Source organism: Podarcis muralis, chromosome 17 (genome assembly GCF_964188315.1).
Source record: "Podarcis muralis chromosome 17, rPodMur119.hap1.1, whole genome shotgun sequence".
Taxonomy (NCBI): Eukaryota; Metazoa; Chordata; class Lepidosauria; order Squamata; family Lacertidae; genus Podarcis; species Podarcis muralis.
The window spans coordinates 8182441-8201292 of NC_135671.1; the positions used below are offsets into that span (position 1 = coordinate 8182441).

Below are 18852 nucleotides of genomic sequence, written 5' to 3' on the forward strand. Positions count from 1 at the left end.
CCATTGAGTTCAATGGGACTTCCTTCCAGGGCACTGCGAGTGGGGTTGCAGTCTAAAAACAAAGGGAAAGAAACCAACTAACACTTGTATATTCTGCACTCCTGCAACAGGCATATGGGAAAGGATCAGGAACTCTGCCAAGTTGAAAGAAACGTGGAATATGGTTATTGCACCGTATCTAATTACAGTCTGGACTTTCACAGCTTTTCCGTAAAACCCTCTCTCGTCTTTTATACAGCTTATGAGGAATCTGGTTTTTAAAGCACGGGATATTGGAAAGATCAAGGTCCAGTCAGACGTCTGGGCAGCGCTACTGGAGCTTTTTCCCCCCTTTGCTTTTTAGCAAGCCATGTGCTTCGGAGGAAATACGTTTGCCCCGCTCACCCAAGGAAAACCTCGCCCCTGGAACAGCCGAACCACGCCAGCCTTGTAACGTTGCAGGGAACTTACTGGCAAGAAATGCCCGGCCAACCATCTGCTCTGCCGGGCACGTTTCACGAAACGCACCGCACTCCATTCAGTTCAATGCAAGCCCCTGGAAGCCTTTTAACAAAAGGCTACCTTGCTTACTGTGGTTCGGCGCTCGCCACGTGAACCTCGGAAGAGAGTGAAACAGCTGGGGAGGTGGGGAACACGCAACACGTGTGTAGAAGCGTCGCGGAGCAAAGCACCCACGCAAAACGCACGGAGAGGAAACCTCGAAGTCCTGCAAGACTCTTCCAGGAAAGCGGCGCGCGTCCAGGCGCAAGGAAGCGAGGGGCGCACGGCCTTTTCTGCTGGGCGAACAGAGTCCCCGCTTCCCATGAGCTCTCTCGGCCTCGGATTGGAGCCCCCCCCCCCCAGGCCGATCACACACACACAACACACAAACACAGGCTGCAGGGGAAAGTTTTGCCCTGCGCCTCTCGCTGCAAGCTCTTTACGGGAAAAAGGTAAAAGGCGCAAAAGGAAGCGCGCGCGCCTACCTGCTCGCGAATCAATGAACAAACGTCACTTTGGGGAGCAGCGGCGAGGAGGAAACTCCGCCGTCCCCCTTTTGCGGCGCCGCAGCCCGGACCCCGCAGCTGCTGGGGCTGCAAACCCAGCAATGAATGGAAGAGGCGAGGAGGAGGATGGCGGCGGCGGCGAGGAAGGAAACTCTTACCTCCCAGACTCCCGGCTGCAGCGCCATCAAACCAAAGCTTCCTAGCGTGCCAAAGGGGGACCTCCCTTCTCCACCGGCTGAGCAAGGATCGCCGCCCGGGCAAAGCGGAGGGTGTGTGTGTGTTTTGTGCAGGCGAAGGAGGATTTCCCGGCTGCCGGGAGCAGCGGCAGCTCCTCTTCCTGCCGCAAAATCGCCCCTCCTCTCGCAGCCCGCCTCCCTCCCCCCTCCCCAAACATCCCGCTGCCCGGAGCAGGGAGAGATTTTTGCATGCAATGATATACATGCCGAGGGCCGCCTTTGCATTTCAGGAACTCGGACCGGAGGCGCCTCGCTGCATTTAACTGTTGCCATCTGAGCCTTTCCTTTTCCCCCCCTGCCAGGGTCTCGGTTAATCCCTTCCTCGCCTTTCTCGGCCTCGCCACAGGTGCTTCCGACCTCTCTTCACACCCAATTGGCTTTTTCTTAGTTTCACCCCGCAGGTGCACCACAGGTACAACACACCCCACTATCATTTATTCCCCCCACCACACACACTTTCTGCAGCCCCTCGTTTCCCTTGCCCCCTTTTCTCTCTGCACCCCCTTTTGAGATCCCTTTCCCCAGCGCACCCTGTAACCCCATAACTCATCCTCCTCTGCACCCACCTTACCCATTTCCCCCTCTTGAGCACTCCCCCCTCTGTTTCCTCCTTGCTTAGTTTGCAAGCAACAGAACACAAGGATTTCAAGGTACATTCTTTCACCTTTGGTGGACGTGCCCAAGAATTAAGGCTTTCTGGGAGATGATATATAATGAAAAAGGTATTTAAATATACCTTCTTGAAGAAACCAGAGGCCTTTCTCCTGGGCATCGTGGGCCAATTGGTGTCAAAGAAGGATAGAACTTTCTTTATGTATGCGACAACAGCAGCAAGAATACTTATTGCAAAGTATTGGAAGACACAAGATCTACCCACCCTGGAAGAATGGCAGATGAAGGTGATGGACTATATGGAACTGGCAGAAATGACCGGCAGAATCCGAGACCAGGGAGAAGAGTCGGTGGAAGAAGATTGGAAGAAATTTAAAGACTATCTTCAGAAATATTGTAAAATTAATGAATGTTAGAATGATGTTGGATAAAAAGTTAAGTGGTTTTTAGCTATAACGCTATAAGGAATATGAAAAAATGGATTATTAACAGGTAAAAAGTTAATGTTATAATATTTTAAGATTAAAGACTAGGATAAACAAAGAGGGAAAGGATTTGCTGAACTAATAAATTGAATTGGAATACAAAAAAGGGAGGTGTGAGGAGGTCCGGGAAACAAGCAAATGAAAAATAAGTGATGGAAAGATGGAATTGTTTTTTAACTATTTTTATTTTGTATTTTTCCTGTTTCTTTTTTCATTTTGTAAAATCTTAATAAATATCTTAAAAAAACAAAAAGAACACAAGGATTTCATTCCCCCAACAACTCTTAAATAGCACAGTGAGGAAGTCTCAGGCCCAAAGGAGACCTCTACTTTTCTTTAAAATAATAGAACCATAGAATTGTAGAATTGAAAGGGACCCTGAGGGTCATCCAGACCAACCCCCTTCAATGCAGGAATGTCAGCCAAAGCAGACAGACAAGGAAGGAAAGGCCCCAAGCACCTGAGAGAAACGGTTCCACTGTTGTGAACAGTTCTTCCTGATGTTAAGTAGAGATCTCCTTTCTTGTAATTTCAAGAAAATTGTAGCATCCTTAATCTAGATTGGGGCATTGAATTGGTTCCTATGCTTGGTGGTTTTCCCTTTCTGAATCCTGTCCCCCAGTTCAGAAACGGGGAAGATACCTGCCTTCACTGGTACTGCTAAGTACCATATTTTTTGCTCTATAAGACTCACTTTTTCCTTCCTAAAAAGTAAGGGGAAATGTGTGTGCGTCTTATGGAGCAAATGCAGGCTGTGCAGCTATCCCAGAAGCCAGAACAGCAAGAGGGATTGCTGCTTTCACTGCACAGCGATCCCTCTTGCTGTTCTGGCTTCTGAGATTCAGAATTTTTTTTTCTTGTTTTCCTCCTCCAAAAACTAGGTGCGTCTTGTGGTCTGGTGCGTCTTATGGAGCGAAAAATACGGTACTTAAAAATCCAGTAAAAAAGCTCATAAGGTGCAAATCTGCACATACAAGTTTACAGACATATATACACAAATCTGAGGGACGCGGGTGGTGCTGTGGGTTAAACCACAGAGCCTAGGACTTGCTGATCAGAAGGTCGGCGGTTTGAATCCCCACGACGGGGTGAGCTCCCGTTGCTCAGTCCCAGCTCCTGCCAACCTAGCAGTTCGAAAGCATGTCAGAGTGCAAGTAGATAAATAGGTACTGCTCCGACAGGAAGGTAAATGGCATTTCCGTGCACAGCTCTGGTTCGCCAGAAGCGGCTTAGTCATGCTGGCCACATGACCTGGAAGCTGTACGCCGGCTCCCTCGGCCAATAAAGCGAGATGAGCGCCGCAACCCCAGAATCGGTCACGACTGGACCTAATGGTCAGGGGTCCCTTTAACTTGATACACAAATCTAAGGGCTTCCTTCTGTCATTTCTACTTTACGGTTTTCTGGCTTTCCCCCTCTGACTGAAGGGGCTTTTGGAAACCAGTCATCTCACAGGGAGCGGTTTTCTCCAGGCGGGGGTGGAATCTTTAACATGCCCTTTGTTTTTTAAAAATAGTTATTCATATTTGTATCCCAGGAAAGGAGGAGGAAGTGGAGAATTGGCAAAGGGAGGGGAACAGCACACCTGTTCCTTCCTGAAAAAGTGATGACTCAGGAAAAACATTCCTCACAGGGAAGGAGCAGAGGGCAGGTGGGTGAGACAGCTTTGGCAAAGAAGCAGAAATGGACCACTTAGCCATTTTCTGTTCTGCCTCTCTGCTGTACGTGTTGTAGGGCAGAGGCATGCCCAGGGGTCCAACTCTACCCATCTGCTGCTACTGCTACTGGAGCCAGCAAGGCCTAGTGCTCAGGCTGGGGCTGGGGCGTCAGCTGGTGACTCCTAGCCTCAGCAGGCCCTGTCGTTCTTCATCGGATGGCTGCCCTGCAGACGGTAATATGAAATCTGTCTCTGCCCTCCTGGCCAATTTCTCATTGCCATTTCTGGGGCACTGGATTTGTAGGCGGCCCATAGCAACAGCCATTTCACCCCCATAAAAATTCAGTGCTCTGGAAATGACTTGCTCAGGGGCAAAGACTGCAAAACGGCAGGGCAGTATCGGCACACAATGGATGCTGCTCTTCTCTCACACTTGACACCCACCGTTCCTGCGGGCATAATCCAAGCTATGACACAAACCCCTGCCTTTCACCCCATTCTCCATGGGAAATCAAATCATAAAATATGATGGTTTTTTTTCCAGCATCACTTTGTCAACTCTCCCTCTTTGTCCACCTCCACCAATGCAATAAGCACACAATGTTTCTCAAACTAGGGTCTCCAGATGTTGTTGTACTACAACTCCCATCATCCCTGACCGCTGGTCCTGCCAGCTAAGGATGATGGGAGTTGTAGTCCTACAACAGCTGGAGGGACCTAACATTTCTTTCAAGAGCCCCTCCCCACACTTTTTTTACACCACTGATGCAAGGATAGCACTTTATTAAATTGAGGAATCTTTGTAGCCTTATATGAAAACATTCAGTTGCAAGGAAATCTATGTTTTGTCATTATTATTTAAAATTTAAATTGCAGCTATAACTATGAACACACTATAAACCCATGTTGTTGTTGTTGTTTAGTCATTTAGTTGTGTCGGACTCTTCGTGACCCCCTGGACCAGAGCATGCCAGGCACTCCTGTCTTCCACTGCCTCCCACAGTTTGGTCAAACTCATGCTGGTAGCTTCTAGAATACTGTCCAACCATCTCGTCCTCTGTCGTCCCCTTCTCCTTGTGCCCTCCATCTTTCCCAACATCAGGGTCTTTTCCAGGGAGTCTTCTCTTCTCATGAGGTAGCCAAAGTACTGGAGTCTCAGCTTCAGGATCTGTCCTTCCAGTGAGCACTCAGGGCTGATTTCCTTCAGAATGGATAGGTTTGATCTTCTTGCAGTCCATGGGACTCTCAAGAGTCTCCTCCAGCACCAGAATTCAAAAGCATCAATTCTTCGGCGATCAGCCTTTTTTATGGTCCAGCTCTCACTTCCATACATCACTACTGGGAAAACCATGGCTTTAACTATACAGATCTTTGTTGGCAAGGTTATGTCTCTGTTTTTTAAGATGGTGTCTAGGTATAAACTCATACCTTCTCCCTTTGGAGCAGTATCCTTCATTAGTTATCCTTGAAAACAGGCAGTACTGTAGTTTTCACAGTTAGAAATCTATGTCATTGTTTGTATGTACTCACCCAGTATTTCCCTAGAAATTTAGCAGGAAGGAAAGGGGAACGTCAGCAGCAAGAGGAGAGAGTTTGCTTGTTTTAGCAAAACCTAAAAAGAAAATTTTCTGATTCATATGCCGTTTTTCAGGGAGACGCAACAACCCCATGGGATAAGAGAACAGAATACCTTGTTTTTGTACTTCGTTATGTAGAAGGGCAAATTTTGGAAGCAATTGCAAATGAGTAAGATGAAAGAACAAGGGCGGGGGGGGGGGGAGAGTAAATGTGAATGTAGCTGCCAGCTGCCTCTCAAGACTACAGATTTAAACCAGTTTTGAGTTAGTTCAACAGGCTTTGCTTCAAACCAAGTACTCCTGGATGGAGATGGGGGAGAGATTTGATTTTGTTTGTATTTTAAAGATTACCTGTTTTGTACTCATCAAACCAATACGCGAATGGAACACAGCTATCCTATGAAATTCACGCTTCTCTGAATGTTGCGTCGCACTTCTTCAACCAATGCGTACACAGGGGAAATTTGTCTTAGGGGGAATTGTGCATTAAAACGCATACATTAGTTAAAATAACATGAAAAAATTATATTAGGGAGAAGAGCTTGCAAAAATCTGCATGGGAGCCCAAACTGCATACAACAATACAATACATACAATAAATTGCTGATGAATTTTCATGACTTTTTTTTTTTAAGTGCTGCAGAAAAATGGAGAACTGAATTTAAGACGGGAAAATTGAGAAACCGAAATGAACCGATTCATCCATGCCTACTTCTAGGAACTGCTAGTGCATCATTACAAATAAAATAATTGAATGAAGTAATTAAAAGCTCTGTGAGCTCACAGTTCCTGCCCTTAGAGAAGGCAGCCCCCTGTTTCTTCGCATGCGCTGATCTGAGCTTGCCTCATTCCTGATACAGAGGTGTAGCAGAATTACCTGCCCTCCAAGGTGTCTCCCTTTGAGATGATGCATGAATCACTTCTGTGAGCTTCCTTCCTTCTAGTTAGGGGGAATTGCACAAAGCGGGGGCTTGCCCTAGAGTAATTCTCACTTTTGGAAGCTGTGGCTGGATGGTTACGGGGGAGCCGGTTGAAGTTAAATCTTTCGAAGACAGAGGTCCTTTGGCTGGGTTGGGACAATATGGGATTGGGGGGGCCAACTCCCATCTCTTGCGGGGGCGCAATTAGTGGCAGCGCTGTCCATTAAGAGTTTGGGTGTAATCTTCGACACCTCCCTTTCTATGGAGGCGCAGGTTGCAGCTATAACAAAGGCGGCATTTTTTCATCTCCGCCAAGCTAAGCAGTTGGCTCCTTATGTCTCTCGCCCTGACCTAGCCACTGTGATCCATGCGATGGTCACCTCCAAGCTTGATTATTGTAACTCACTCTACGTGGGGCTGCCCTTGAGACTGACCCAGAAACTCCAGTGGGTGCAGAATGCCGCGGCGAGACTCCTTACCGAGTCCTTGCCGCGGGATCACATTCACCCAGTGCTATACCAGCTGCACTGGCTCCCGGTGGAGTACAGGATCAGGTTTAAGGTGCTGGTTTCAGCCTTTAAAGCCCTATACGACCTAGGACCCTCGTACCTACGGGACCGCCTCTCCTGGTATGTCCCACGGAGGACCTTACGGTCTTCAAACAAAAACATCTTGGAGGTCCCGGGCAACAGGGAGGTTAGGCTCGCCTGGACCAGAGCCAGGGCTTTTTCGGCCATGGCTCTGATCTGGTAGAACGCTCTGTCACAAGAGACTAGGGCCCTGTGGGACTTGACATCTTTCCGCAGGGCCTGCAAGATGGAGCTGTTCCACCAGGCCTTTGGCCAAGGCACAGTCTGACTGACCCCCCCTCCTTCTGTAATCCTCACAGAACTCTAACCCAGTGGTTGCCATTAATTTGATTCTGAATTGATTTTAGAATGTATTTTAATTAATTGACTGTGTGATTTTATGTACACTATGCTATTTTTACTTGTTGTTAGCCTCTCTGAGCCCAGCTTTGGCCAGGGAGGGCGGGATACAAATAAAATAATAATAATAATAATATATTATTATTATTATTATTATTATTATTATTATTTTGCACACTCTAAAAATGTAAAGCCTTTGGGGGGGGGTAGGAACGAAGTGTGCCTTCAATTTCACTCAAGGAAAAGAAAAAGAATGTGACTCAGCTCTCGAAACTTTGGGAAACAGTGTTTTAGGGATATGTATCATCATGACACAGTTACAATTCCCGGAAATTTTTTGGGAGTGAGCCAAGAGTGTCAAGTGGTTCCAACCTGTTTATTTGTTGTGTAGGAGCTGGGACCTCTGGCAGAGTTCTCTGCCTCTTAACAAAGCTACCATTCCCCTGGCACTCTGGGTGAAGCCATGACAATTAAGCCCCACTAACTTCAAGAATCAATATTTAAAGTCTCTTTAATGCCCACCTCCCCACACCACCCTTTATTATTTGGTTTTTGTGGCTGCCACTATGATGGTGTAACGACGACGGCAAATCTTCCCCATCTCTCTCACTGAAAGGATGCTGAAATAGAAATATCACATCTTGCATTTTTGCCTTTCTTTAGTTCTCCAGAGAAATTGTTGGACCACTGGGCACAATAACACTACTGTGTCATTAAGACATGGGAATCTTTTCTTTACTAGATTCCCGACAAAACCTTCCAATGGCTTCTGAATCTACTCCAACAAAGGTAATTCTCCAGTTACACGCTAGCTCAACAGTGGCCAATCAATTAATCACTCCAGCCTTTCTTTAACATCTGTGTGCAGAAAGCTTTATGAATATTAAATAGCTCATCTCCATGGAACCCTTTATCAAGGCAGGGCAAAATAAATTGTATGGATTGAATCCCAGCGTTGTTGTTGCTGAAGTACTTTCGTGACCTATACTATTAATATGAATAACAAATTGATTTTATGTCCTCCTTGGTGTATGTTGTTGTTAAGATATTACTCATTGCTTTTAACAAGTGTCTCAAAGCGACCTGCAGAGATTTTTATATATATAAAAAAATAGGAACCAAAAGCTTGCTAAACAATTGCAAATTCTGAGGAAAAGCTGAGCTTCACAGACATCCCTTGTCCTCCGCCTAACCCTCAGTTCACTAAGCCATCAATCAGAAGCGGTGGGGTTTAATAAGCGTGTTGAACTTGTTTTTGAGTCCAAGCCGCTACTCAGTCATTGGAGTTCACTGGGTGATCTTGGTCAGCCTCACAGGTACCTCACAGGATTATTGTGACAATAAAAGGGATTGTTGGAATTCTGGGTTGCTGGAATTTGGGCAGGCCTTCAGCATGGGACAGGGACACACGGGTGGCGCTGTGATCTAAATCACAGAGCCTCTTGGGCTTGCCAATCAGAAGGTTGGCGGTTCGAATCCCCACGACGGGATGAGCTCCCATTGCTCAGTCCCAGCTCCTGCCAACCTAGCAGTTCGAAAGCACGCCCAAAAGTGCAAGTAGATAAATAGGTACTGCTCTGGCGGGAAGGTAAACAGTGTTTCCGTGCGCTGCTCTGGTTTCGGTGTTCCGTTGCAGCAGAAGCAGTTTAGTCATGCTGGTCACATGACCCAGAAAAACTGCGGACAAACACCGGCTCCCTCAGGCTGTAAAGCGAGATGAGTGCCGCAGCAACCCCAGAGTCGTCTGTGACTGGACTTAACTGTCAGGGGTCCTTTACCTTTACCTTCACCTTTCAGCATGGGACAGTCAGTGGAAACAGGCACACGCGTATTGTTTGGACTGGCAGAAAGCAAATAGCTAGGAAGTCTTTGGGTGGTAAGGAATAAGATAAGACATTACTACGTACATGACATACCACTTTCCAAAACTGAAGAAATGTCACAGCTCAGTGACAGAGCACTTGAGTTGCATGCAGAAGGTCCCAGGATATTACTAGCCCAAAAATGGAAAGACGACAAGATACCAACTAAAGAAGAATGGCAAGAAAAACTGATGGACTATGCGGAAATGGTGAAGCTAACTGGGGAAATTTAGAGACAAAGACAATAGAGAATTCAAAAAAGACTGGGAACCATTTATGTTGTACTTACAGAAACATTGTAAAGAAGTGAACTCACTAGTAGAGTTTGAGTACACACAATTAACAAAACGAACATAGAGATTAAGATGTAAAAATTGGGAAATAATAAAGTGTAAGAGGCAATTTGAAAACAATTATGGTATAAAAAGAATAAGAATAGAACAATATTTAATCTAAAGAATGTAATAAAGGTAAAGGGACCCCTGACCATTAGGTCCAGTTGTGGCCAACTCTGGGGTTGCGGTGCTGATCTCGCTTTATTGGCCGAGGGAGCCGGCGTACAGCTTCTGGGTCATGTGGCCAGCATGACTAAGCCGCTTCTGGAGAACCAGAGCAGTGCACGGAAACGCCGTTTACCTTCCCGCCGGAGGGGTACCTATTTATCTACTTGCACTTTGACGTGCTTTCGAACTGCTAGGTTGGCAGGAGCTGGGACAGAGCAACGGGAGCTCACCTTGTTGCGGGGATTCGAACCGCCGACCTTCTGATCGGCAAGTCCTAGGCTCTGTGGTTTAACCCACAGCACCACCCGCGTCCCTAAGAAAATAAGCGGGAGAAGTTAATAGGTAAAGGACCAGAAGAGGAAGTTGAGGGAAGTCATGGGGGGAGAGTATGAGAATTGTATTTTCCTTTTTCTTTGGGATAATGTCATTGTAAGGATTATAAAATTGTAAGACTTAATAAAAAATCATTTAGGAAAAAACAACCGAAGGTCCCAGGTTCTCCACATAGGAAAGAGTTCCTGCCTGAAACTCTGAAGAGCAGCTGTCAATCAATATAAAAGGCACTGAGTTAGGTAGATAGACCAGTGATCTGACTCGGTATAAGGAAGCTTCCAAAAAAATGTGTCAACACACATTCACACCAGCAATTATTGTGGATGCTTAACAGGTTAATATAAATGTAGTATTACTGAATGAATAACGTCAACTTGGTGCAACCCATCCATTCTAGGGACATGGCCCTTTAACAATTTTAGTTTCCAAAGAGTTTTGATGGTGGTTTCTTTATCTTGAAAGGGGCTAAAAGGAAGCCGCCCCCCTTCTTCTTAATGCCTCAACAGTCTCCACACAGATTCTTTCAAAGAATCACCAAGCTGACCAGGAGCCAGATCTGGGCACTGGGGCAAAGACAGACCCTTGCTTTTACATACACATACCCCAGGGACAGTACTCGCTAAGAAATCCTTGGAGAATAGGTCTTTTGACTGAATGTGTAGATTTTGCTTTTGAAGGCTGTGGCGATGCCTGGAGAAGGGGACCGCGGGCCTTGTGACACGGCCGATTAACAAATGGGCTTTGTCCTGTGTCGCTACCAGGACACCTGCAGCTGCGCCATCATGCCTCTCACAATAGGAGGGCTTTGTTAGAAGGCTGGTCTCCAAAGGATGGAGCAAAGGAGCGTAAAAAGGGAAAGTCCCCCCCCCCCATTAAGTCACGGAGTCTCCCCCAAATAGAGCTGTGTCATATAAAAACTCTTGTCTTCATGTGTTAACTTGGAAGGGCCTGGAGGGCTGGATCATAAACAGATGAGCCTTTTTGTGCCGCATTTTCCCTTTTGGAAAAGAACTGGCCATTTTGCAAATCCCAATTATTGTCATTTGCTTCAGACAGCATTCCTGATCACTGCTGGCAAAAAGCCCACAAACAGAATGGCACGGGACTGGTGCCTAGGATAAAATATGTCTTCAAAAATGAGGGGACAATGCTGCTTTTGTCTAGTGCTCAGAGACAATGGCAACTGGCTGCTTTCTGCTGCTGTTATTGGGTGTGTGTGATGCTCTGTGTAGATGTGCTTAGGTTGTAATATATTTTTACTTACATGTGTGTTTTAAATTTGTTGCTAGTGACTTGGAGCAATGGACAAGTTGATACTATTTTTTAATCGTTGTGGTTTAGAAACCAAGATTCCAGAGTCCAGAATTTAGCATAACATTTCATTATGTACCATTTAATATTAAAGAAATTAATGTTGCAGTCCTGTGCCCTTTTCTTGCAGGGGAGGCAAGAAGCTGCACTGAGTTCAGTAGGACTTCATTCCAGGTAAACATCAGATTGTTTTATTACAGTGTCTTGTCTGGGATGGGGCACCCCATGGCTTCACAATCTAGATTAACTTTCCTCAGTGTGCTGGGCCCGGGGGTAAACACAAGCAATGTGATCCAGGTCTGGTCCCAAATCCAAGGGTTCCGCGAGGTGTCAATCCGACAGAGCCAAGGCAGGTCACAAGGCAGGAAACCAGGCTAGGTCAGGCACAGGGTCACAGGCAGGTTCTAGCAAACAGCAATGTTGCTCCCGCAACCTGGGGCAGGGTCCGACAGCCTTTTATCTCTGTCGGGGCAACGGCCGGTCCTGATCCCCTGGTGACTCACCTCCCTGTCTCGCCCGAAGGCGAGCACTGCTCCTGCGAGTACTCAGGTCTCTCCTTCTCTCAGACCTGAGTCTCTGCAGCTCGGGAGATGTTGGTGGGTTACTAGACCCAGAGGCCGCCTCAGCCTCTCCTGACCGACCTGGTAGTGGAGCAGCTGTAAGTGACTGCTCAGCCGAAGGCAACAAGGTAATCCTCACATCTGAAGCCAGGGCAGGCTCAGGCCCTTGACTCGGCCCAGCTGGTGCTTGTTGCAGGGGAACCTGTGCAGACTGGGGCTCGTCAGAATCAGGCCCCAGACTTGGTTCCGATGCCGCCTGAGGCAAAGGATCCAGTGCGGACTGAGACTCCTCTGGTTCCGAGTCTGAGCCCGAGTCCCAGGCCATCACACTCAACCTGGTGCCCACCAGAGGCACCAGCTTGCAAGGGCGATGGGTGTGTGTGACATCACATGCATGATGTCAGGATGTTGGGAGGAGCTGGGGACGGAGCCAAACATGGAGGCCGCGTGGCTTCAATGGCCGGCAGCTCCTCTTCCATCTCCTCCTGGCTTCACCACAAGTGGGAGGCTGCTTTGACCCCCCTTCCCTCTGGAGGAGGAGCAGAAGGAGTCGGCCACTGGAGCTGTGCCATGTTTGGCTCCGTGCTTCGCCTCTGAGCTTTTGGGGCATTGGGGACCCAGCCCCCACCCCAAAAATATAGGGCTTGGCCCCCAGGAGCTGGAGTTTCTGTCACCAGATGTTTTGGACAACACGTCTCATCAGCCCCAAGCAGCATGGCTGTGCTCAGTGGGGCCGATAGGAGTTTTAGTCTAAAATATCTGGAGATCACTAGTGTGCTGGTCCCGGGGGGTTACTGTGCAGCGAGGTCCGAGTCCAGTCCGAGGTCAAGGGTGGGGTATGGAGGCTGTCCATCAAGGCTGAAGCGGGGTTCCAAGGCAGGGAGTCGGGTGAGGCCAGGAACACTGGCAGAGGAGCAGGACTGGGTGCTGGCCGGAACAGGTTACCAACAATGTTGCTCCCGCAGCCTGGGACTGGGGCTGACTGGCTTTTATCTGCCCCAAGGCATAGGGCGGCCCCAGTCCACAGGTGACTCGCCTCTCCTGGCCTGGAGGCGAGCACTCCTCCTGCGGGAACTTAGTTCCCTCCAGCTCTCTGCCCTGAGCCTCTGCAGCTCAGGAGAGGCTGGAGGGTTACCAGACCCAGAGGCAACCTCAGCTTCCCCTGATGGGGCTGAGAGTGGAGCACCTGCAGGCAATGGTCCTCCATCACCTCAGTGGTCAGAGAAGCCTCAGCTGGTGCCTGCACCTGAGGACCCAGCACAGGTGAGGACCCTTCAGGCTCAAGCCCCAGCCCCGGCTTAGCTGGTTCTGGAGGCGGGGACTCCTGTGCAGGCTGGGATTCCTCAGGTTCAGCCTCTGAGTCCGAATCCCAGGCCATCACAACTAGGCTGTATTCAAGTTACTACAGAGGCAGCTGGATTTCCTCCCGTGTTCTGGCTTGGTAAAGAAAGGAATCCTACCCTCTCAACTAGTAATCATTACACAGTAGGCCTGTTGAATAAATGGTTACTTAGGATGTGTGCACAGTTTACTTTTAAAGCGCATTAGAAGCACATTTCCCCCCCTCAAAGAATTCTGGCCACTGCAATTTCTCCCTCACAGAGTTACAATTCCAGGCAACCCTCCACAAACTATAGTGCCCAGAATTCTTTGAGGAAAATGGTGTGCTTTGAATATGCGCTAAAGGCATAGTGTGTAGGCAGCTGTATGAGTTCAGACAATATTTTTGTCAGTACATGAAGGTAACTGAAGTTACAGGATCCAATTCTGGCATCATTGGCTGGTTTTATTTACTTTCGCGGATTAAGCATTCTTCCATTCTTCCATTTATCCAGGACAAAGAATCATCAAGCACTTTTGTTGAGGACACATGACCGCAGATGCGGCAGAAATTTTTTTTGGGGTTTTTTGTTCTTGGCCATCAACACCAAGACCAAGGGACAAGTATTTGTACCTACCTGGGTGGTGCTGATTATTTCAACAAAGATCTCTTTATCCGAGCCAGATTACTATAACCTGCCAGCAACAGAGGTTTGGGTTGTCAGATAAGCACTTCTGTGCCTTTGTAACATTGGAGCCACATTCTGGATCCTAATTACTTCCGCTGCAAAGGCAAAGTACTAGACAACAATTTACTCTCCCGTAGTCAATTTAGGATTTTCAGTGAACATTTAGAAAAATACTTACTTACATGCAAAATCGGATATTCAACATGAAGATTTTGTGGACCTCTCAAAAAGCAGAATTTAAGACTCCTAAATTGTGGGGCAGTAGCAGAGGATGAGATTGTTAATCATAGCTGGGTGCTTAACTGTGAAAATCTGCAAAAGAAAATGCTGTAAGAGTAGCAGATTTCCCTGGTCCTCCTAAGGTCAGATTAATACACACTGTTTCCAAAGGCGAAGCAGAACAGAACATTTTAAACTACCAGGACATACAATATATAAAACTAATACTGTATAATAATTCAAGATAATCCTTATAAGATCATACCAAGAATCCATCTAGTCCATCGTTTTCCGTTTCCAGTTGTGCTCTGACAGATATCTTACGCAGTTTGTAACAAGGATATGAAGGCAAAGGTTATCCTCTGCTTGCCCCATGTGATTTTTAGAAGTACAGGGCTTTTGAACTTGGGATGTACAGATCAGTCTGTTTTCAGTCTGTGCCACATAAGTCCAATTGGTGATATTTTTGCATTAAGAACAAATGGCAGATTAATGGACCATATGGAAAATTGTATTTAACTACATGCTTAAATATGTATTTTATCACAAGATATGTACTTAAATACTATTTTATGTTCCCGTGTACCCATTTCTAAATCTAATTTATCCTAAAATGCACATTTTAGTGCATTTTGGTACATCTTTTAGCTGAGAACTGTATTGCAAAATTTGCAGAAGAGCAAAATTCTAAGCCTAATTGCATTCCAGCCCATGTATAAATCTGGAAGGTGCTATATCAGGTCGCTTCTCTTTAAAATGTGGACCTAAGAAAATTCTCCTCCATCTGTATTCTGAACACAGATGTTCCCTTCAGCTCTCAAGGCTAATAACTGCAGATACATTTAATCCCCCATTAATTTGTCTAATCCTTTTAAAACGGCATCTAAACTAGAAGCCGTCACCAACCTACTAATGAATTCCAGAAGTTCATTACGCATTGCATGAACCAATGCGTACGGTGCAGCCTCCTAATTAGATGTTGTAAATATTTCCACAAAATAGGGTGGTATCTCCTCCTCACATCTGCCATCGCATCCTTGTGTGGCTGGACTTGTTCTTAGGGGGCAGGGCACTGACAAGGCCTGTTGGAACTCTGTGCGATCAGATCCTAGCCCAGATAATACCCACTGTGGCTCTACGTCGCAGTGGAAGATTTTGTACTGAAAGCTGTCTTTCCAGTAAGCTTATCTTGCTTTTCCTTCTTTTTGGGGAACTCCCTGTTAAGCTTTGAAGGAACCTCAGGATTCCCCAAACTCATTTTAAAGGCCACTGTTGCTGAGGTAGAACTGTATATCTGTTTCCAGGGCAAAGCCGTATGTTACTTGTATATTGTTATTGCTTTTGGGGAAGGACTCCCCTAAACCCTACAAATTAATAAATGGTAGGATTTTGATTGTTTGGGGTGTGAAGGGAGAAATACAGGCTGCAGAGGAATTCCTGGACAGGCCTATGTAAAATGACCTGGCCAAGCTAGGACCATTAAGAAACAAGACAAGGTGAGCCATTGGCAATGCAAGAGACCTGTCCTTCCTCCTTGCCCCGAGGTGTGAACAGAGACAGGGAAATTGGAAGGTTGCCCAGGGTAATTGGGTGTGGACAGGAAAAGAGAGTTTTTGAGCTAGGTGTTCTGGGAGGAAGAAGAAAGACTGGGAGCCATCTTGGTCAGGTTGGCTGAAGGCAGGCTGGGAGAGTCCATGGCTGCACTGCTGTGGGGGAGAAAGCCCCTCTTGAAATTACCATGCTGTAAGATCTGGACTCCCTCCATGCAGACTGAAGGTGTAAATGGGTAAATAAACCACATTTCTTAAAGCTACAACAGTCTCCGCTGTGTCTCAGTTCTCCAAAGGAACACAGACCTTGGGTGAGTGCCCGGAACCTCGTGGGCTCTTGTTACCGCTCAGCAGAGAGAGGGGGAGGCACCTTTTGTAACAATATTAATATATGGATGATGTCGAGACTATGAACAGACCTCACTGCTGGTAAAAATACTGTGGCAGCAGCTGTATGGAAGCAGGAACTATGTCAATATTGAGTCATTTCATGCCACGCTGCTCCTAATTTAAGGAGACATCAACTGCTCTTGGCTTCTTCCTTCTGTATTAGAGCTTTGGAAATAGGAGGCACATCTCTCAGTATATAAATTAAGGGATGCTGGAGCCTTGAAAAGAGAGGCACAGCTTTTCAAAGGGAAACCTATTATTTTTCTCCGCTCCATCCTTCTTCTGGGTCATCTGGGACCTTTCGCGCAAGGGCACCGCTCTGTTTATTTACATTTATGTTTAGATTTGCATCCTGCCTTTCCACAAAAGACTCCTGTGGGTGGCTCGCAACATAATACTATACAGTAATGCAATCAACATCAATCAAAATCAGAAACAGACGCCGCGAAGCAGAAGGGCTGTATGCAAGAGCATTGTTCTAGTAGCCTGGGAAAATAAACAAAATGTTTTTCCAGCTAATATAAATGAATCAGTTTTGTAGCTCTAGTATATCCTATTCATGTCATGGGGACCACCTCCACCAAGAAAAACTCAGTGGGCGGTGGCTCCCAAAGAAGGGCCTCGTCGCTCAATATCTGCAGTCATTCCCCCCTTGTTCCTGATATAGATCTTCACTCAACTCTTCTTCCCTGCTGGGGAAGCGGGGTACCATTTTGAGATTCACCTCAGGTGCCAAAATGTTTTGGGCCAGCCCTGTGTGAGTTATCTCTGAAACTACTGCCACCCTTTGACGTTTGTGGCCTGACAGCCCAATCCTCAGAAGCAAGCTTTGTTCAGGGAAGTTTTTAATGTGTGACATTTTAGTGTATTTTTGGTCTCTGTGGAAGCTGCCCAGAGTGGCTGGGGAAACCCAGCCAGATGGGTGGGGTACAAATAAATTATTATTATTTATTATTATTATTATTATTATTATTATTATTATTATTATTATTAAGTTCAAAGAGACTTGCTCCCAAGAAAGTTCCAGAGCCTCACTGTGCACTAACACCTATTTTTGCACAGCTGAAATTTTCAGCATTCTTGCATTTATTTTTAAATGAACATCATCAAAGAAGGGAAGAAAACTGGTGCGGACAAGGCGAGGAATGTAACCTCTTTCTTACTTGCGTGGGAAAGAAAAGTAGCTGCACAGATGAAGGAGATTCACAGGCAAAATCTTAATTCTCCCAAGTGAAAATGAATGGGTAAGGACTTGTTCAGTCTCTTGAAGAACTGAATCCATTTTGATTGCTTCAAATGAAGCTACAGGCCACATCAAAGTATTTTTGTATACTCTGCCCCCCCCATCCCGTGTTACATCAAGTCCCAGGTAGTAAAGCACTACTTGCCAAAAGGAACATTTGCAAGATGAGCGAATGACAAACAGGAGCTGTTAATCCAATTATATAAACAGTATTTATCACTCAAGCAACTGGCAATTTGAAACTTGCAGTGGATAGAAATATGCTGAGCTGGGAACCATGACCTTGAAAACACACGCACGCGCACACACACACACACACACACACACACACACACCACACATCCTGGAGAGAAGATGGTCCTTTGGAGACCTGTAACTTCACTCAAAAGGTACAGACCTCAACTACACACAATGTCAGTGCACAGTACAATGTTTTAAATTTTCAACTTAGGCCTCAGAGGAACTCTCAAATGACTATTCTGTATTGGGAGGTTTGTGAGACTGTTATATTTTGCTGTTGTTGTTTAGTCGTGTCCGACTCTTCATGACCCCATGGACCAGAGCACGCTAGGCACTCCTGTCTTCCACTGCCTCCCGCAGTTTGGTCAAACTCATGCTGGTAGCTTCGAGAACACTATCCAACCATCTCGTCCTCTGTCGTCCCCTTCTCCTTGTGCCCTCGATCATTCCCAACATCAGGGTCTTTTCCAGGGAGTCTTCTCTTCTCATGAGGTGGCCAAAGTATTGGAGCCTCAGCTTCAGGATCTGTCCTTCCAGTGAGCACTCAGGGCTGATTTCCTTCAGAATGGAGAGGTTTGATCTTCTTGCAGGGACTCTCAAGAGTCTCCCCCAGCACCATAATTCAAAAGCATCAATTCTTCGGCGATCAGCCTTCTTTATGGTCCAGCATTTACTTCCATACTTCACTACTGGGAAAACCATAGCTTTTACTATACAGACCTTTGTTGGCAAGGTGATGTCTCTACTTTTTAAGATGCTGTCTAGGTCTGTCATTGCTTTTCTCCCAAGAAGCAGGCGTCTTTTAATTTTGCGACTGCTGTCACCATCTGCAGTGATCATGGAGCCCATTAAAGTAAAATCTCCCACTGCCTCCATTTCTCCCCCCCCCCTTTTTTTTTTTTGCTTAATATGCACATCCAAAATACAGATTCCTCACTTCCTGTGGCCTCTGTATCATCTCAACACCAAAGGATGAAGGAAATGTAATGAGTGGGTTGGAATGATCAGACAGGATCCTCCTGGTGAGAAAATGTATTTAGGAAATTCCACAGGCTGGGACCAGCTTGACATTCAGTAGGAATGGCAGCTAGCGCTATGTAACCGCTATTCCTTCTGAAGATATGCTAACAACCTCAGCAATCTCGGCACAGCAGGGCTGCTTATTAGCTACTTGAGCAAAAGGAGAGATTTGTAAATGGCTAAACAAAGAGGTAAACACAAGGTGGTGGT

The 18852-nt window shown here is 46.4% G+C and overlaps 1 protein-coding gene across 6 annotated transcripts in view; it reads right to left on the reverse strand.

Moving 5' to 3' along the window:
• Positions 1–18852, reverse strand: part of PRAG1 (PEAK1 related, kinase-activating pseudokinase 1) — an 84056-nt gene that overhangs the window by 54891 nt on the left and 10313 nt on the right. The window contains exon 3 of one of the 6 annotated variants that reach the window (XM_077920898.1): positions 14163–14292. The exons of 2 other annotated variants lie outside the window; for them this stretch is intronic. The gene's annotated coding sequence lies outside the window, so the exon portion shown is untranslated. Of the gene's footprint in view, positions 1–450; positions 473–965; positions 1123–1144; positions 1346–14162; positions 14293–18852 lie in introns of those variants that run through there. 3 more of the 6 variants (XM_028711947.2, XM_077920899.1, XM_077920900.1) reach the window with 3 other exon arrangements.